The sequence below is a fragment of the Thunnus maccoyii genome, chromosome 6 (genome assembly GCF_910596095.1).
Source record: "Thunnus maccoyii chromosome 6, fThuMac1.1, whole genome shotgun sequence".
Taxonomy (NCBI): domain Eukaryota; kingdom Metazoa; phylum Chordata; class Actinopteri; order Scombriformes; family Scombridae; genus Thunnus; species Thunnus maccoyii.
This window is the reverse complement of record NC_056538.1, coordinates 2290768-2308670: the sequence shown is the minus strand read 5'-3', so window position 1 is coordinate 2308670 and position 17903 is coordinate 2290768. Positions and strand designations below refer to the sequence as shown.

At 38.2% G+C, this 17903-nt stretch overlaps 1 long non-coding RNA gene across 1 annotated transcript; it reads right to left on the bottom strand.

Annotated features, from left to right (window-relative positions):
* Window positions 1-10574: 10574 nt before the first annotated feature.
* LOC121898352 lies at window positions 10575-17903 on the bottom strand. The gene is made up of 2 exons (XR_006096439.1): window positions 17586-17903; window positions 10575-11407 (listed from the first exon to the last, which is right to left on the bottom strand). It is a non-coding gene; the product is annotated as an uncharacterized LOC121898352 (long non-coding RNA).

Below are 17903 nucleotides of genomic sequence, written 5' to 3'. Positions count from 1 at the left end.
TGAAATAGAGGACAGTAGCCTGTAGGCCTGACCAGTGTTATCTCACTGATTAATGAATACTGGAGGACAAATGAAAAGTTGAGGGGTTAAGAAGTGAAAATGAAGAGGTCCACTCCTACAGTCAATCAGTGAGGTATCTTTCTCTGTGTAGTGTGCAGTGCATGAGGACAAGCAAACATTCTTGTTAGTGCATTTTTTGTCTTCTGTTTAAATGATGTGAACTCAAGATATACAGGTAAACCTTAAAGCAAGACTATGTAAGATGTGAAAGAAGAAATAACACATTATTCCTCTGACAAATGAAAAGTTGAATTTATGAGCAATAAAACAAGCCATATTCAACTCAGTACTGTACAAAATTATTCTAAATTATATCTAAATTTATCTTAAAGTATTGGGGCACATAAGGGGGGTAGAACCTGACAAATCCCTCACAAATATTATATATATTTTCTTTGGACCCTCCACTTTAATTAACATGCAGTAATTTAACTTGGGTAAGTTTGGTACAACTCCATCCATTACCATTATTTAACAATTTAAGATGCTGTACTCATTGTAAACCTTATTATCTTAATGGAACAATTATATAGCCATCAAATGTGCACACTAGAAGTGAAATTGGAAATTTCCCCCACTAAAATAAGGTTTGTACAGACTTGTTTGTGTGTTATTTAGGAAGATAATTTAAAAACTCAACTGATTAGATGGAAATATTTCCTTGAACTGCTGCACCTCATTGGCTTAATAAGATCACAGGCAAATGTATCTCATAAATGTTGATCACTGTGTATTTTGATATAGATCAAGATTCAGAAATTCTAAATATTTCATATTAATACATTAGCAAATTAAGAAGATTGTGCAGATAAAGGAAACTACATTATAAACTGTTATCAACGATGGACATCATCATCGATTTTGTCAACATACATATCATACCCATATATTTACTGTGCTTGTCTGACTGTCTGTTGTCTACAGCTATCATAATTAGTTTCCATATGATCATCAAAATATTTAGTGATACAGTGGGCGCAGATGACAGTGTGCACACACAGAGGATGGATGGGAGCACAAAAAGTCCATCCCTGAGGAGCTGAGACATATCCCAGCTGGAGAGCTTTCCCATCAATGCGGCTACAGTACAAGTCCCTCTTTTCTTCACACATCATGAGAATGAACTACTCAGCAGCTAAATATAGAGGTGAGCTTCAGAGTCTGAGTCTCGGGGGTTCTGGAAGAGTCTTATTTGATAATTTGACCTCATTTTACGGCTCCTATATAACCCTGCCTTAGTGGAATTACAAGTTATAGCCACATAGTGAAGGTATGTGTGAGAGGGGGTAAAAGGGTATATACTCTACATATATACACAAATATATATACATATATATATATATATATATATATATATATATATACATATAAATATATATATATATATATATTTGTGTGTGTGTGTGTGTGTGTGTGTGTGTGTGTGTGTGTGTGTGTGCACAAATGTGTGAGTCCTCACCGCTGTGGCAGCTTCAACCGAGCAAGAAAAACTGGAGCGGATCCCAGTGGTGAGACTATTAGAGCCTGCGAATTATAAAACTATTAACCAGAATGTAGCTCCCAATTAAAAGATGATTCAATATCAAGATCTGATGGCTGAATTTTGATTAAGCAGAGACCCCATTAGGAGCGAAGGGAGATGGACGGCGGTCGGCGACTGGGCCTCCGCTTAAGAAGCAGTGGTCTAATACAGATTTGTCTCTTTTTGGGCAAATTAAGGTTAATTACTTTAAATAACATGGCTGGGAGCGATTGGAGGGAGAGATGTGTTTTAATTCTCTGGACAGTCAGAGGGCAGGTGGAGAAGGTAGACCTGCTTGTCTGCTGGATGATATTGTCAGGCAGGGGTGAATGAGCACACACACACACACACACACACACACACACACACACACACACACACACACACACATTTGTTTTACTATACTTATGAAGACTTTCCATTGACTGTATTCATTTCCCAAATCCCTAAACCTAATTTAAATTTAATCCTTATTCTAATCTTGACCCCAAACCAAACCTTTAACCTTAAATTTACTTTAACCACAGTTTCCACCCTATACCCAGTCCTTATCCTAATCTTAATTCTTTATCCAATCTCTAATCCTGAAGTAGCAGTCGAGTTTGGGTTTAACAAGATTTCTTTGAGAGTCTTTAGTGGGATTAAAAATGTCTTAAGGCAGTTTGGTTTGAGAGTGGTGTTAAAGCAAAGGTCGTTGGCTCGTTCAAATTAAAAGGGTTTATCCCCTTGGGAGCATGAATATGCTGAGTAAATTTAATTTGTGCACATAAAATCACATAGCATTAAACAATAGTTGACATGTTGACATACATATGTTTAAAGCTATGATATGTAACTATTCTGCATTAAAATGTTTAAAAACGACCAGATCTATGTTATATATGTGCTGAGTTGTGTACTTACATTATACCAAATGTTTCCAACAATTTTCAAACCTAGAGAAATCAATCATGTAACGATCCATTTAATTTAGTCACCTGTCAATGGCATCATACCCCTCTACCAAAGAGTATAAGCATACAAGATGGTCATCATCACTAGCATTGTGGTTGTCTGTCACAATGGTGTCTACCAAAGAGTATACACATACAAGATAAAATGTTGGTGTTGTGGTTGTCCGCTAGAAAGTGTCATAGATAGATAGTGTGATGGGCTAAAGTGTTTTGACCTCAAGGTGGTGTTGGTGCAACCAAAGAAGACAATAGTGTGCAAACTCCATATATTAACACTCCTTGTATTGAATCTGTTTGTTTTTCTTCTTGCTCCATCTCCTATTGGTGTTATGACCAATGATGTCTGCCATTGATTGGTCAAACATGGCAGTGAGGGGCAGAGAGATGGTCACACACTCAAACACACAAACATATACACACAAAAATAAACTGTATTAACAGACAACTGCCAATGTTGATTTTGTTGTGGTCAGTTGTCAGTCTGTTTACATGCTCCCTGGCTACACGCTTTGTTCAGAAGACTCCAAGGCTGTTGATGTTAAACACCTTGAAGGACATCCTTGCCTCCACATTTCTACATCAATAGCAGGCCACAAAAACCAGGCTGTCTTTGAATTAGTGAACCAGTTTATTGACATAGCCATTCCAATCCTCCTCTCCTCCTCTCCATCCCCATTGAGTCTGATTTTTTTCTTTTTTTGCCCCCCAGAAACAAAATATCAGTGGTTATATACAACAGCAACATTCTAGAGTCTGGCAGGACAAAGTATTAACTGGTATAACTGATGTGAGAAAAATGTATATCATACTGTATATAAAAACTATAAAGTGTAATATAATTCTGATATTATCCTTGTTTCAGCCTGCGGGGACATGGCTTGAGTAAAAAAAAAATACACCATTACAGCAGTGGCACAACAACTGTAGACCCACATAAACAACTGTAATGTGTTGTGGTCGCCATACACTAATAAGACGTAATAAGCCGTACTTTGTACCAATTAGACCAAAACTAGAAATATGTTCTTTATTATTAAACAAACACAGTTATGCACTAATTAGTAGGGATGTGCAGAAAGCCCAGTATTTGTATTTGTATCTGTATTTGTTGAGGCAGCAAAATTATTTGTATTTGTATTTGTATTTGAATAAAAGTGGAAAGAGGCTAAAAATCCTGTTTTTGTTTTTATGATGTTTTTAATTTTAGAAAGTTAAAGTGTTACAGTAAGTGTTCATAAATAAAGTACCTTATGAGGGAGGTCCCCACACTGGGTCTTGAACTAGAGTCTCCCAGATAGTCCCAGACAGACCTCTAACTAACAAATATTTTTTAAAATATTTGTATGAAACAAATATTCATAAAAAAAACCCATTATTTGTGCTTTGCCGAATAATGTTTTTGTATTTGGGCACACCCCTACTAATTAGACACCTAAATTATGCCGCAATTAGAGACCGCATATGCCGTTGAAAAAATTCACAACCCATGTTAGGGAGACAGACCCCCATCTCATGCTAATATATGTAGTTCACCGTAAGAGAGCTGAGAATGTACATGCTGCTCGCAACAGGACCAGGAGAACAGAAACGCAGCAGAAATAATACTGTTGGTTAAGTTTGCTTTAATGTTGGCGTGTACATTCTATAACACTCATGTTGATGAAGAGTTCAGTGATTTAGAGCTTCTGTTTTCCTCACAGGGTTCAGGCAAGGACTGTCGGCAGCTCCTGGAGTTAGCATTAGCATTAGCCTGCCTCAGTGCCTCGGTGGACACTCGAGCAGAGTGCATCAGATAGTATTAAAAGAGTTAAGAATTCAAAATTGTTGGATCATCTACAAGAAGCTGTACTTTTCCGGCTCAGACAGGACGTTGGTTGGACCATTTTAGCATGTATTTGGCATGTATAGCAGATATGTGATTTCACTTTAGTTTACAGTACAGTTCTGTTGTAATGTGTCACAAATTAGCCTATAAGAAAGTCTAATAAGGGTCTAACAGCAGGAAACAAAGATGCAGTGTCCTGGCAGCTTCCATAGCCTGATGTTACTGGGGTTGGATAGTGACATGGCATTAAATGGTCTGATGTCTGGGAGTAGAGCGTCAAAGCATGCATTAGGCTATGTATTACTACTACAAATTCCACGGGATTCCAGAGATTATCCAGGCTACGAGGGACATGTGAAGCAGTGACCAGATGTGACCCGATGTGGTTTGACTTTAGTTTACGGTACAGATTTCTTCTAATGAGCAACGAATGACCCTGTAAGAAAGTGAAATTATAAAGGCCAAATAAATGTATTGTCCTCTGAGCTGTCAGTGTTTTGTCTGACTATTTATAGAGGCTCTTCTCGATATAATATGGCATTGAATTTGTCTAATTACAGCCTGTGTTGTCTAATTAAGCTATCAGAGGGCCATGTTGGTAGTATTATATGTGGTGTCTAATTACAGCATAATTTGGTAGTAAGGGTAGAATAGCATCTAACTGTAGCATATTTTGGATCTGATATGGCATTGTATTTGATTTCTAATTAAACTATGATCTTGTAAAATGGTGTCTAATAGTGTATGATCTCCTATTTGGTTTCTAATTAGAGTATAATTTGGTATAACAGTGTGTAAGTAGGTCTATATTTTGGGTCTAATATTACAGCATAATTTAGGTGTATGGTGTCTTATTAGGGTATAACTGCTTGTTTACGATCTAATAAAAAACATATTTCTAGTTTTTGTCTAGTTTGATACAAAGTACGGCTTATTATGTCTTATTAGTGTACGGTAAAATAAAGAGCCACCTGTGTTGTAATAGCAACGTTGGTTTGTATGTTGGTTGCTCCACCACTTTGTTCCAGACTGCAATATCTCAAAAACTATTGGTTAAATATCGATGAAATTGACAGTCATTGTCCCCTCGGGATGAATCATAAAAGCTTTGTTGATCCTCTGAATTTCATCTAGCACCTTCATAATAACTAATAGTAATAACTTTATTTATATAGCACTTGGGGAGTCATGGGAAAAAAAGACAAAGTGTCAGTTAACAAAGCAAGTATTATAGGGGGCAATTTAAAATATGAATGTAAAAACAAAAAATTAATAAAGCAAACAGATTCAATTCAATTCAATTCAAATTTTTTATATAGCGCCAAATCATAACATAAGTTATCTCAGGGCCCTTTTCGCATAGGGCAGGTCTAGACCATACTCTTTAATTCATAGAGACTCAACAATTCCCCCATGAGCAAACACTTGGTGACAGCGGCAGGAAAAACAGGAAGAAACCTCAAGCAGAACCGGGCTCTACGTGGGCGGCCATCTGCCTTGACCGGTTAGGTTGAGAGAGAAAGGAGAGAGGGGGAGAGGGGGGAGAGAGACTCAGAGAAGCATAATAACAACAATAATAACAAAAACAACAATAATAATAATAGAGATATGACTAGTGATAATAATAGCAATAATAGCAATGAAAAGTAAATAGATAAAAAGTAAATAAATAAGAAAAAATAAAAACAGATATAAAAGCATTGGAATCAAGAATTAAAAGCAGCTTTATACAAGTGTGTTTTGAGGAGTGATTTAAAATGTGGCATCAATTTAGCATGCCTGATCTCCTCAGGTAGGGCATTCCAAAGTCTGGGGGCTTTAACAGCAAATGCAGAGTCACCTTTAGTGTTTAGCTGTGACTTTGGAATGGATAATAGAGTTTTGCCTGAGGATCTCAGACAGCGTGTTTGGTCATGAGGGGAGATTAGTTCAAGGATATACAGACAGGGCCAAAAGTGATTAAAAGTATTTTAAAATCGATTCCAAAAGACAGTCAATGTAAAGAAGCTACAATAGGTGTAACATGGTCACATTTTCTGGAACCAGTTAAGAGTCGAGCTGCAGCATTTTGTATGAGTTGGAGGCAATGGAGAGACTTTTGGGAGAGACATGTATCAGGAGTTGCAGTAGTCGAGACTTGATGAGGTAAAACGCGTGTATAACCTTCACCAGATCGGTGAAAGACATCAGGTCAAAACTGAAATTCCCATCAGCTGTACTCTATGTCTAGCGCTAATTAGCTAAAGTTAGCATGCTAACATGCTAAACAAAGATGATGAACATCATAAACATTAATCCTGCTTAACATCATCGCATTTGCATTGTCATTAGCATAACCCTTTAGCTCAAAGCACTGATGTAGCCTACCTAACTACAGCCTCACAGAGCCACTAGCCTGGCCGTGGACCTTACCCACAATGTCCACAGCAAGCGTCTGTGACGTGTTCCAGCTCCATCACGGCTGCCAGAGACAATCCACTGCTATTATAGGCAGTGTGTGTACAGTCCCGACGCCAGAGAAAAGTAACTGGCCGGGCATTTGGTTTTTATGGGCAGCCCATAAAAACCAAATGCCTATTGCAGCACCAAATAGAAGTATAAGCCCATGGTGAAGTATACGTATACAATACAGAAATTGCATCACCAAAAGGTATAGGCTGGCTCACTGTAGGCCATCTCTCTTATACATAACGCACACACACACACACACTAACAGATGAAACAATCTTTAAAACGTCTTCCTCCTGGTTTTATTTGTGGTAAAGTCAAGGGCTCTAACAATGTCACTTTCCAGTGACATCAATGTTAAGTCAAGCATGATTCCATTTTAACTTAACAGGGACCACAGGATCTAACTGCTGGAACAAAGGATTGACGACTTGGAGCAGTACTCCCATGCTGATGACCTTATCATCACTGGGCTGGATACGAAAGATCGCAGCTACGTCAGGCCTGTAGCCGGTGACCGACAAGGTGAGCTCTAGAGCAACATGTGGTTCAATTCCTGACCATTCACTTAGAGAGACAGCACATTTCAGCCTGTCACATTCTCCCATGCAAGGACAAAAAAAAAAAAACAAGTTCACGATTGTTGTCCAGTTTGCAAGTTGAAAGAATAAGGCTGAAGTGTTGAGACAGTCCAAAAAACCTAAGGGTAGTGGGGTGTATGTAAATGAGCACCTGACGAAGAAAAATGCTGAAGTAGCTAGGAATGACCGTATCCTCAGAAAGCAAAACAAATTTCAAGCATCATGGACAAGGAATGGAAAAGTATTTATAAGGTTAAATGGACCAAGAGAGCAAGCCAAGGTGGTTGTGGTATGGAATCTGAGAGATCTGGATCAATATAAGTGACAATGTGTATAAATGAGGTCAGGTCACAGCATGTTGGGAAATGAACCCTAGCATGGAACGACACAGCATCGTGCATAGGACAAAGAATCTTCAAAATCTTTAAATGTGTTTTGGTCATGTCATAGAGGGGAGCATGCCCTGTCACAGAATCAGAATATAGCTTGCAGTGGAAATTTCTGCAACTCTTATTACTAAACCACTTTTGTTTTCCTCCATAAAATGACAGATGAAGATTTTTATTTTTCTATTGAAGAAACTGAAAGTAATGATCTTGAGAAAGTTTCTTAGTTGAGAATAGCTGTAACAAGAAAAAGTGTGAGGAGTTATTTCTAAGTTGACTAAATTTAACTGAATGTAAATCATCTAGTTTTGAAAATAAGCATTGATCCTGAGGCAAATTTTTTATAATGATTACAAATCAAATTCTGAATATTATTCTGAGAATCAGTTTAATAACCTTTATTAGGAGGGTTTTTCAATCATACATTTTAATAGCAGAAGCCTCTATACAAATTTTGTTTACAACGTTATCAATCAAAAAGTGGCTCATATTCATAGTCATTACCAAAATGCTGCACTGCAGATAGTCGCGATTTTATAATCATAACATCATCTGACAAAACAAATATAAATCCAGGTTAATGACCACAGGTCTATTGATATTTAAAATCAAACATCAGAAAATGAGGCAAGAAAGGATTGTCATATTCAAATACAGCCACAAGCATTTAAACAAGCTGCAATACATGTATGAAATATGCTGTAAAACAACTCTGAACTATATTATAAATGTGGCTGTTAAAGAAAAGATGCTGTGCTTCTCTTTTTTTCCCTTTATTTAGTGCAAGATATGTGATTAATACTGATTGAGTGCAGGATAAGTGGTTAACATGAAAATACATGAAACGGGACAGTGCGAACGGGTGAAGATAAGAGAACCAGACAGTAACCCAAACGAAACAATAACATGAATAAAATAATAAAATAATAAAATAAATACATAAAATTTTGGGCTAATACTAGATGCATGTGGTGTGTGTGTGTATGTGTGTGTGTGTGTGTGTTAGTGTGTGTAGGTGTTGTGTGTGTTTGTGTGTAAGGATATAGAGGGGAGAGAGCAAAGGGAAGAAAAAAGAGCAAGAGAGAGATTTAAAAAAAAGGAAAGCTGCAGTTTTGAGGGGATCTCTGGTTGGGTCCCAGGGACGAAGAGGCACCAGGATGAAACCAGGATGAGTCAGGACAGATTTTTTTTTCTCTCCCCCTCTCCACTCCTATCCAACCACTTCTTTATATAGTTTGTTTGCTTGTCTGTCTGTACTCCCCTTTCTCTCCTCCTCCCCTTCCTTGTTCTCATTGCTCTCACCTGCATTAGGCGACTCCTTGACCTGTAGGAGGTTGCTGGCCTGTTTCAGGTGGCTGTGGCGCAGCCAGAACGTGATGTAGGGGAACCCAATGAACATAAGGAGTTAGTTTTGATTTCCTACTTTTAACCTAAAAATTGCAACATTTTCTAAAAACTCTGCTTTCACTGGATGATATGTGTAGAATGATTGCAAAAGATGTTGAATCCATTTCAAATTAAGCCCTTAACCCTTTATTCCAAGTGCCATCTCAACAGTGTTAGCCACAGTAATCCACCTGTTGAATAATCAATCTACATTTCCCACCCGCTGGATTAATTTGAAGTTTGTAAAATGTGAGAAGCTCCAGCTTTGTCTGAGCTGGTGAGTTAAAACCCGTGGGTACATGGAACCCACACACACACACACACACACACACACACACACACACACACACAGCTCCCCATCCCCACCTCAGTGTCTGGTGAAGTGTCGCTATCCCATCATTCTTATGTGTTACTTTTCAATTTCTAGCAGAGAAGCAGAGTCTGGTCACTGCCAGCCCTTTGTGAGGGAGATGAAGAGCAGGAGTGAGAGGAAGATGGGATGGGAGGGTGTGCTGTATAATTGACACTGACAGAGAGCAGTCAGCCTTGATTAGTTCAGCCTTGGTAAGCAGTTCATTAACAGCCTGGGTTGAAGGGGAATGGCAGAGGAGAAGAAAAGATGGAGGCGAGTACAAGATGTGCAGAGACATTCGTGGAAGACACTGTATCTGAGAACCGACTGATAATTAAAGGTGCATGAGGCAATTTTGCACCTTGGTGACCTCAAGTGGTTGGAAAGTGGTACTTTTTTAATTTGTCCATGTGGACATTTAAAGGTTTTCTCAAGGTACCAAAGTATTTCAATATATTTTTCTAAAAATAACTCAAAATCTCATCAATAAACAATTAAGCAGCTCATGTTTAAACCTGGCCAGTCTCTGGCATTTTATATCAGAGGGACAAGTGACCAGAACGATATCAGCTGGACTCACCTATCCAGCTGATATTGCAGTGACATGTTGGGCCAGACATAGCTTGCCATCTCGCTCAACAAACATAGGGAATCTGTAAATACAGTTTTATGAATCAAAGTGAAGCCGCCGGTATGCTTAATCAGAAGTGCTAGTCGGATGGTCGCACATCTTCAGAACCCTTCTGAACAAGTATTGCTTTATGATGGCTGTCTTTTCACCTCGCCTTTGAGTATTTGCATTCAGAACAACCAGAAACACTTTGGCCTTTCAATTGAACTAGCTCTCACAGACTAGCTGGTACGAATTAGCTCTTTTCAAGCACAACAAAGTGGCAACTAGAAGTACCTTAAAGTGCAATGCCACTGACGGCCACTAGATACTCCAACTGACTCCCATTCGAAAAGTGTCAGCTTCTCTCTAGAAATACAAAGTCAATTTTTTTTTCAACGAGACCATAATATGATAGCACATACGTATATTAACTGAGACAACAATAATATCCATTTCAGTTAATGAATTTATTTCATTTCCAGCAGTGTTGTCTGTTTATATAAACAGCATGCTCACTTTGACTGAAATCACCAGAATTTGTTGACAGTACATTTCCAAATGGCAGTCCCCCTACTGGCATAGTTCTCTATACACTCCACCACTGATGATATCATGATCCCATCAATGTTTAAATCCAGTGTCCTGTCCTGAATGAATCTACATGTAATGTTATTATTTGAGGTTCAATAAACCAAATAATACAAGTCAGTTACCATCTTGACTTGACCTCAACGGTCTTAGACTCAATTTAATTGGTCCTGATTTCAGCCCTGCAAAGAGAAAACCATTTCATCTTCAAACACAGGCCACTCAAAGGATGGTACATGGTCATGGTCAAGACTTCACCAACTTCATCAATGTATGACACAAAGAAATGCAAATAAAGTGCAGCAACATCTTGAGGAGAATCACATCTTAACCCTAACCCTTGAAATGATGCCGCTGCATACAGCAAATCATAAACCTGAGGATACAAAAGGTCTGTTTTTAGTTTTTTTGAGTGTCATCTCAAAAACTTCACCTCATACAAACTTTTTCTCCAAGGTTAGAGGAGCCACTCTCAGCCCATCCCGATGCTGTCTTCAGTTTTTTTTTTCCCTGTGAGAGATCTCTTTCCTCCAGTCAGTGAGAAAGAAGTGAAGAATGATGCTGCTGTTGATGATCATCGTGGTTTCGTTTGCAGTGAGGAACATCTTCATTACCTTTTCTTTTCCCAAAAGAAATGGTGGAGAGAAACAAAATGGAAAACTGGAGGGCTCTCCCTGCCGTGAATGGAAGGCACTAAAAGACAATAGAGGAGAGAATAAATTTCACCCCTGTCTGTTCATGGTAGGCGAGGCAGTGGAGAGATTGCACAAAAGGAGAAACACATCATAATGTTCTCTCAATGGTGGCTGACGTCAACACCTCTATCCTATTATGGTCTATTGAACAGGGTGTGTGGTTGGAGAGGAGAGAGGGGACGATAAGGATTACATTACTGTGTGTGTGTATGTGTGTGTGTAAGGAAAGATATTCTGAGTCACTAAAACAAAGGAAGATACAGTAGAGAGGACAAAAACAGCAGGGACAGCAGTGTGTGTGTGTGTGTGTGTGTGTGTGAGAGAGAGAGAGAGAGAGAGAGAGAGAGAGAGAGAGAGAGAGAGAGAGAGAGAGAGAGAGAGGGAAAGCAGAGGAGATAAGATGGAAGCAAAACATGAAAAGAAGAATATTTAGTGTCATCAGAGGGAGGTAGCTTTGTAAAGAATTACACAGGGGAATTAGGTTTTTGACCACTGTGGGTTTTCGAAGGCCAGTACAATATTTGTGCTGATATTCCAGATCCTGTTTGAGACAAAAATATAATGCAAATGCAAAAGTTTCAGAGAGATAATCCTTGTTTATGTCCCTGTCACCGACCAATTGTTCCACTCTGGTGGATCAGAACTTTTGCAGCATATTTCCTCTGCTGCTACATAACTTATAACTGTAGCAGAATTGTAACTAAAGAGCAATGACTAAAATAGAAAATACAGACTGAAAACTGACAATTATTTTCTTTATTAATCTACCATCATTCAATCTATGAAACATCAGGAAACAATGAAAAATGCCCATCACAGTTTCCTAGTGCCCAAAGTGATGTCATCAAATATCTTGTTCTGTCCAACCAGCAGTTGAAAAAACGGAGGAAGCTATCATATTAGCTGTGCGACACTATCCAATTTTATAGAGTCTTGCTCTGCTGTATGAAACAAAACATCAATAGCTTTCTGCTTCATATCAATCTGGCCACTAAGTCAGCCACAATCAATGGCAGCCACTTTGCAACCCAGAACTAGTCACCACATTTCCAAACTTTAGGACCGCCCATTCCAAATATTGATTAAATATGTATCTTCAATGTGACACATTGAAATAACAAATGTAGCTACAAAATTTTTCATAAAAAATATGTTTCACAAACTCTTGATCCAAATACTGGAGGCCCTCATTCAAAAATATAAAGCTGATCAGCTTAATTATTATTTATTATATAATGACAGTTGAACACAACACAAGAGACAAATGTTTTTCTTGGGAGATGGTGGAGACCAAACTTTAAGCTGAGAGGTAATATGTGGTAATATGTAATATGTGGTGGCTGTGTATCTGTCAACTTGTATTGATCTGCCCCCTAGTGGCCAAAAATAGAATGATGCAGCTTTAAGGTATTTATATTGATCACTAGACAATACAGTCGGCCTGTCAGATCAAACTATGTCCATCATTTCAGAAGTGGATGAAGCTAATTGGCCTATATCTCTCTGATAAAAGAACAGTACTGGCCCTGTATTTTTTAGTAGAGTCATATACTGTATGTCAGCCCAAAGCAGTACACACACACATAATGCATACACATGGTGGTGCTCTGAGACAAACATAACAAAAATCCTCTGAGGCCTGAGCGAGCAGCCGACAAAAGGGCCGTCCCGAACAGTTCCATGATCTAAATCCTAATCAAACATCATTTACAGCTTGTTTTATTTGGGCCCCTGGAGAGACTGTCCCTCCCCGCTTTTCGCCATGGCAACCCGGCTCTCATTTCAGAAGTGTCATGCCACATTATCATCCGGCAGGCTCACATACACTCCCGCCTGACAACTTCACCATGGACCCTGGTGAAAAATAGCCAGCCTTCGTACGCTGCCTCTTCACCTCCCTCCCTCTCTATTTCTGTCTATTTCACTCCCTGCTGTACCTTCACCTATTCGCCTCCTCCTCCTCCTCCTCCTCCTCCTCCTCCTCCTCTGTGCTCCTTTCTCCTCTCTGCAGGTAACCAGTGAAGATTGGATGTGTGATATATACCTCTTCTAATTGGAAACAAGTCCAGGCACTGGCATTGGTAACAGAAATACGATTAGCAAAAAGATGGATTGGACATGTATGGTGTCTAATGTGCATGAAAGTGTAATGATTTTTCATCAAGGTCACACTGAAACGGTTATAATCACACAAACATGCATACAATACAGGGGCTACGCTATGCTGTGGATTCATTAATCAATGCTGGAGAATAAGTAGCCAAGTGCAAGTCTGGTTGGTGTTGTAATATATCAACCTGCTGATCTAATGCAGAACATTTATGAATGAGTACAACACTCACATGCCTGTATTTGTACAGTGATGAAAGAAAATACCTGTGAACCTCCAGCCAAGTATTGTTGTGTGGTTATTTTTTTAGTTTTACAGTATAGCTAAATGCTTTCAAGGTCCGACTAAAATCACAATAAATCATCACAAAAATCATGCCAAAGTGATTGTTATAAGCTATTGGTTATACTTTCTCATTATTGACAGGAAGAAAACTATTCCAGACTGAGCATCTGAGCGCCAGTGTACGTGTTTCACAGACGGACCGCAGCAGGAGACAATTTAAACAAACTTGCAGAGGGAACAGAATAGCCTACAAGGACAGGCAGCATTTTGTTAGCAGCGGTGTTGAGGAATCCAAACTGACTAGTTTTCTTCATAAATGTTTTAGTCTAATTTTTGTCATGCAGTCGTATTATTTATTTTGAGGCTACAATTGGTGCCATTTCTGTTGTGTACAGTTACCATGGTTTCAGGTGTTGTTCTCATCTGTTGCGAAGTTAGTGGAAAAGGCAGGCAGTGTTTACTTGTTCACACACACAGTGGCCATGTCACCCTGCTCTGCTTCAATACACATAATACACCTGTTCACTAAAAAACTGTTCATTTGTCTCTTCATTTACATACTTAAGTTTTTACTTGTTGACAAAAACTGCAGTACATTTTCTTGTTTTCAGTGGTTACATTTTATTTGGTTTCAGTCTTGTTTTTGTTTTCAAAAAGAGGGTCATCCGCAAATATATTTTGTCATAGTTTTCATCGACAAAATTATTATTCAGCTTTATTTACTCAGGAAATCTCTTCTAAACACTGATGCTATTGTAGTAAGATGACAAATGTGTTTAGTCCACTGTAAAAAAAAAAATTGAATGAAAAGTCAAACAGACAGTCAGTGTGGTCTACATTGTACTAATAGTTCACACAGCCACTGACCCTTTCAGTCGTGTGACGCTTGCCATGCAAGTCATAGCAGTCACTCAAGAGTCTCCTAATTGGCTATCTAACCTGCAAACTGACATTAGCAAAGCAAACGTAGATATAGTAAATAGACAGTGATGTTCATTTGGTTGCAACAAGCCAAGGTGCAGGACCAGATGTGTCTGTCAGTTATATAAGAATAAAACATTAGCTCTGTCTAATGTGATTTATTGCATTGTATTGTATAAAATATTAATCTCTCCCTTTTGAGAACTAATTTTATTTTTATTTCTTTTCAAATGAGAGCGAGATATGTGTACTGTAGCAGAGAGAAACATGCAATTGAATTTTAGTTACAGAAAACATTCAGCTGCCCTAAATCCAACTCAAAAAATCTTGATTTTCTACAGTTTACATAGATTTTCCAGTCCCCAGCTGAAATACAAGGTTTATTTATTGATCAATAATAATAATATCATCACGGCACTGACACCAAGTTTAACAGTGATAGTGAGGCCAGTGATTAGCTGCAATTAGCCAGGCTAATTTACTCATTCAACTCAAACTAATAGCTTGCATGATGCATGTGTCACATAAATAATGAGGAGCACATAAGCTTCTTTTTGTTACATCGTGTTCAATGTCTGTCAGGACTCACAGGATAATCAAGTATTTGGAGCCTTGTGTCACAACATAATGATGAATGAAGACTATGTTAAGATGAAAAGAATGTTCACATGCATGAAAATGAACAAAAATTCTTACCAGTTAAAAAATAGGTGGATGAGACACAACAATCAGCAGGTAGTATTTTAGATAGAGAAATAGAGCAGTGAAAATGAATAGTACAAGAGTTTTAGTGCAGTACATTTTTAATTTAACAGATGCTTTACTGATTTAACTAAAGTTTCTGCAATCATCATCTGGAAATAGGATGTCATCTCTATATATTCCTGCTGAGCTGCAATATTCTAATCTTAAAGAAATAGTTCAACATTTTGGGAGGTACACTTATGCACGTTAGAGTATTAAGAGTAACATAAGAAGATTGATACCACTTCGGTGTCTGTGTGTTAGCCTAGCTTAGCATAAAGACTGAAAGCAGAAAATTGAAAAAACATATTTCCCAAAATCGCAATATAATTTGTGTCCACATCATTGTCATGTCAGATTTCGGGCTCATTTACTGAGAGTGCCAGTCAAAATACTGCCTGTGTCTGCACATACGTTTTGCTCTGGCATTTTATTTTCACATTTGAAATTTTCTATGTATTATTTTTTGTTCCAAGTCATTAGCATTGTAAAGAATACAGATTAACAAATACTGCTGATAAATTAGCTAAATGTTAGTTTATGGTTTAAAAAATCTACATCTTAGGATTTGTTAGAATTGACTGTCAAGGCAACAACGGCAAAATTCTCTAAGAAAGGGAAGAATTTTTTAAAAACCTAATTTCTGCTGGGTTTTGTGCAGTGGCATCTACAAAGCATGTCAAGAGAAAATGTAATGCACTCACATTTCTCTGCTTTTACCAAAATTTAAGTCCCCTTCTTCTTAAAAATGTGTCTTCCTTAATGTTCCTTCATTTGGATGTTGTTCTCTTCTCTGTGCAGAATGATGTATGTGCAGTTTGTTTTCACATTCATCTGCTGAAGGAGGAAAGTCTCTTTCTGTCACTTTAAATCTGAGTTTAAGGTGTGTACATAAGTGCATGATTTGTGACATTGCAACTATGTTGGAGCCAATTATGGTCCACTATGTAAGTGTGATGTGGAGACTTGAAGCCTCTAGTGAACATACACTGAGAATGGACTTACAGTGAAGCAGGAGACATGTTGCATTCAGAAGTTCAACTTTTGAAGTGAAAAAATATTTGCATATTCATAGATTCTGAATTTTTCCACGAGGGAGAAGGATTTAAGGATTTTAACCAGGGAATAGAATTTTTTTGTTGAAAAATCATATTGGACACAGATTATTATTCAAAGCAGAGTATTTTTATATGTCTTAAAACATGCCAAGAGGGGATCTTTAATGTAATCCAATCAAAAAATAAAAGGGAAGTCAATATGAACTGGTTCAAATTTGAAATATAAATCAGGACTTGGAGAACTTAGCTGCTACTTCCCACTGTGATGTCTCCTCGTGATGAATGCTGATGATGTTGGTGATCCCTTGAGGTTTCTTCTGGCAGGTCAAGTTTTCACTTATAGTATCTAGTGAAAATCTTGACATCTACTCAATGGATTGGCACAAAACTTTATACAGACATTTATGGTTGATGTATCATAATGTCTTTGGTCCCTGAGTTTTTCAACTAGCACCATCAGCAGCTGTACATGTTTGGTTCAGAATGAAATGTCTTGATCACTATTGTAAGTTTTGGGAAAATTTAAACTACCATGGTTTATGATCAAATACCTCAAAAACTAATGACATTCCCATCATCCTCAGCTGTTCTTTGTGAGTACAGATAATTACCAAATGTTAGCACGCTAACACAGTAAGCTAAAATTCTGACCATCTGCAATTCTGACCAGCACATTACCTGCTAAACATCAGCATGTTAATATTGCCATTGTGCATTTTAGCATTAAGCTCACAGCACTGCTGTGCCGTGGTTCAGCTCAAGTAGCAACTACCACAACTTGACGCTGAAGCCAATACAGAAGTACCTTAAAGTGTTGCTAGATGCTCCAACTGACTCCCATTTCGAAAGAAAATATCTCTGTAGAAAAACTAAGTCATCATCATCGTTTTTGTCAACAAGTCAATATGGTCTCAGTCTCTAAATTCAGGCCCTCTAATAAGTGTGCTGGTGGTCATTTTGGAAATGTTTGCTCCGTTATTAAGATTTGAAGACTTATAGTGGCTTTGATGTCTGCCCTGTGGGTGTTGATTGACAGCTATGATTGACAGTTAGCTTACCTGCTGCTCTCCCCGACTCTGGAACTCGCACTAAGTTGCACTGTTGTTGCAATATTTCAGTAAGTTTAATGTTACTTGATTATGAAACCTGCCCTGTTAGCACATTTAGGAAAAGTAGCTAACGTTAGCCCACATATCTACCACTCAGTGCTACTCATAGTAGCTGGGGCTGTTTCCAGAGCGTGAACAGCAACACACGCACTCCTTATTATGAAGGTCCTGGCTCCAAACGGAAAAGATGGCAAAGATGTGTTTTCCCTTACCAGATAGCCTACAGATTACATGTTAATCATCATCTCATTGAAACCAAGCAGAAAC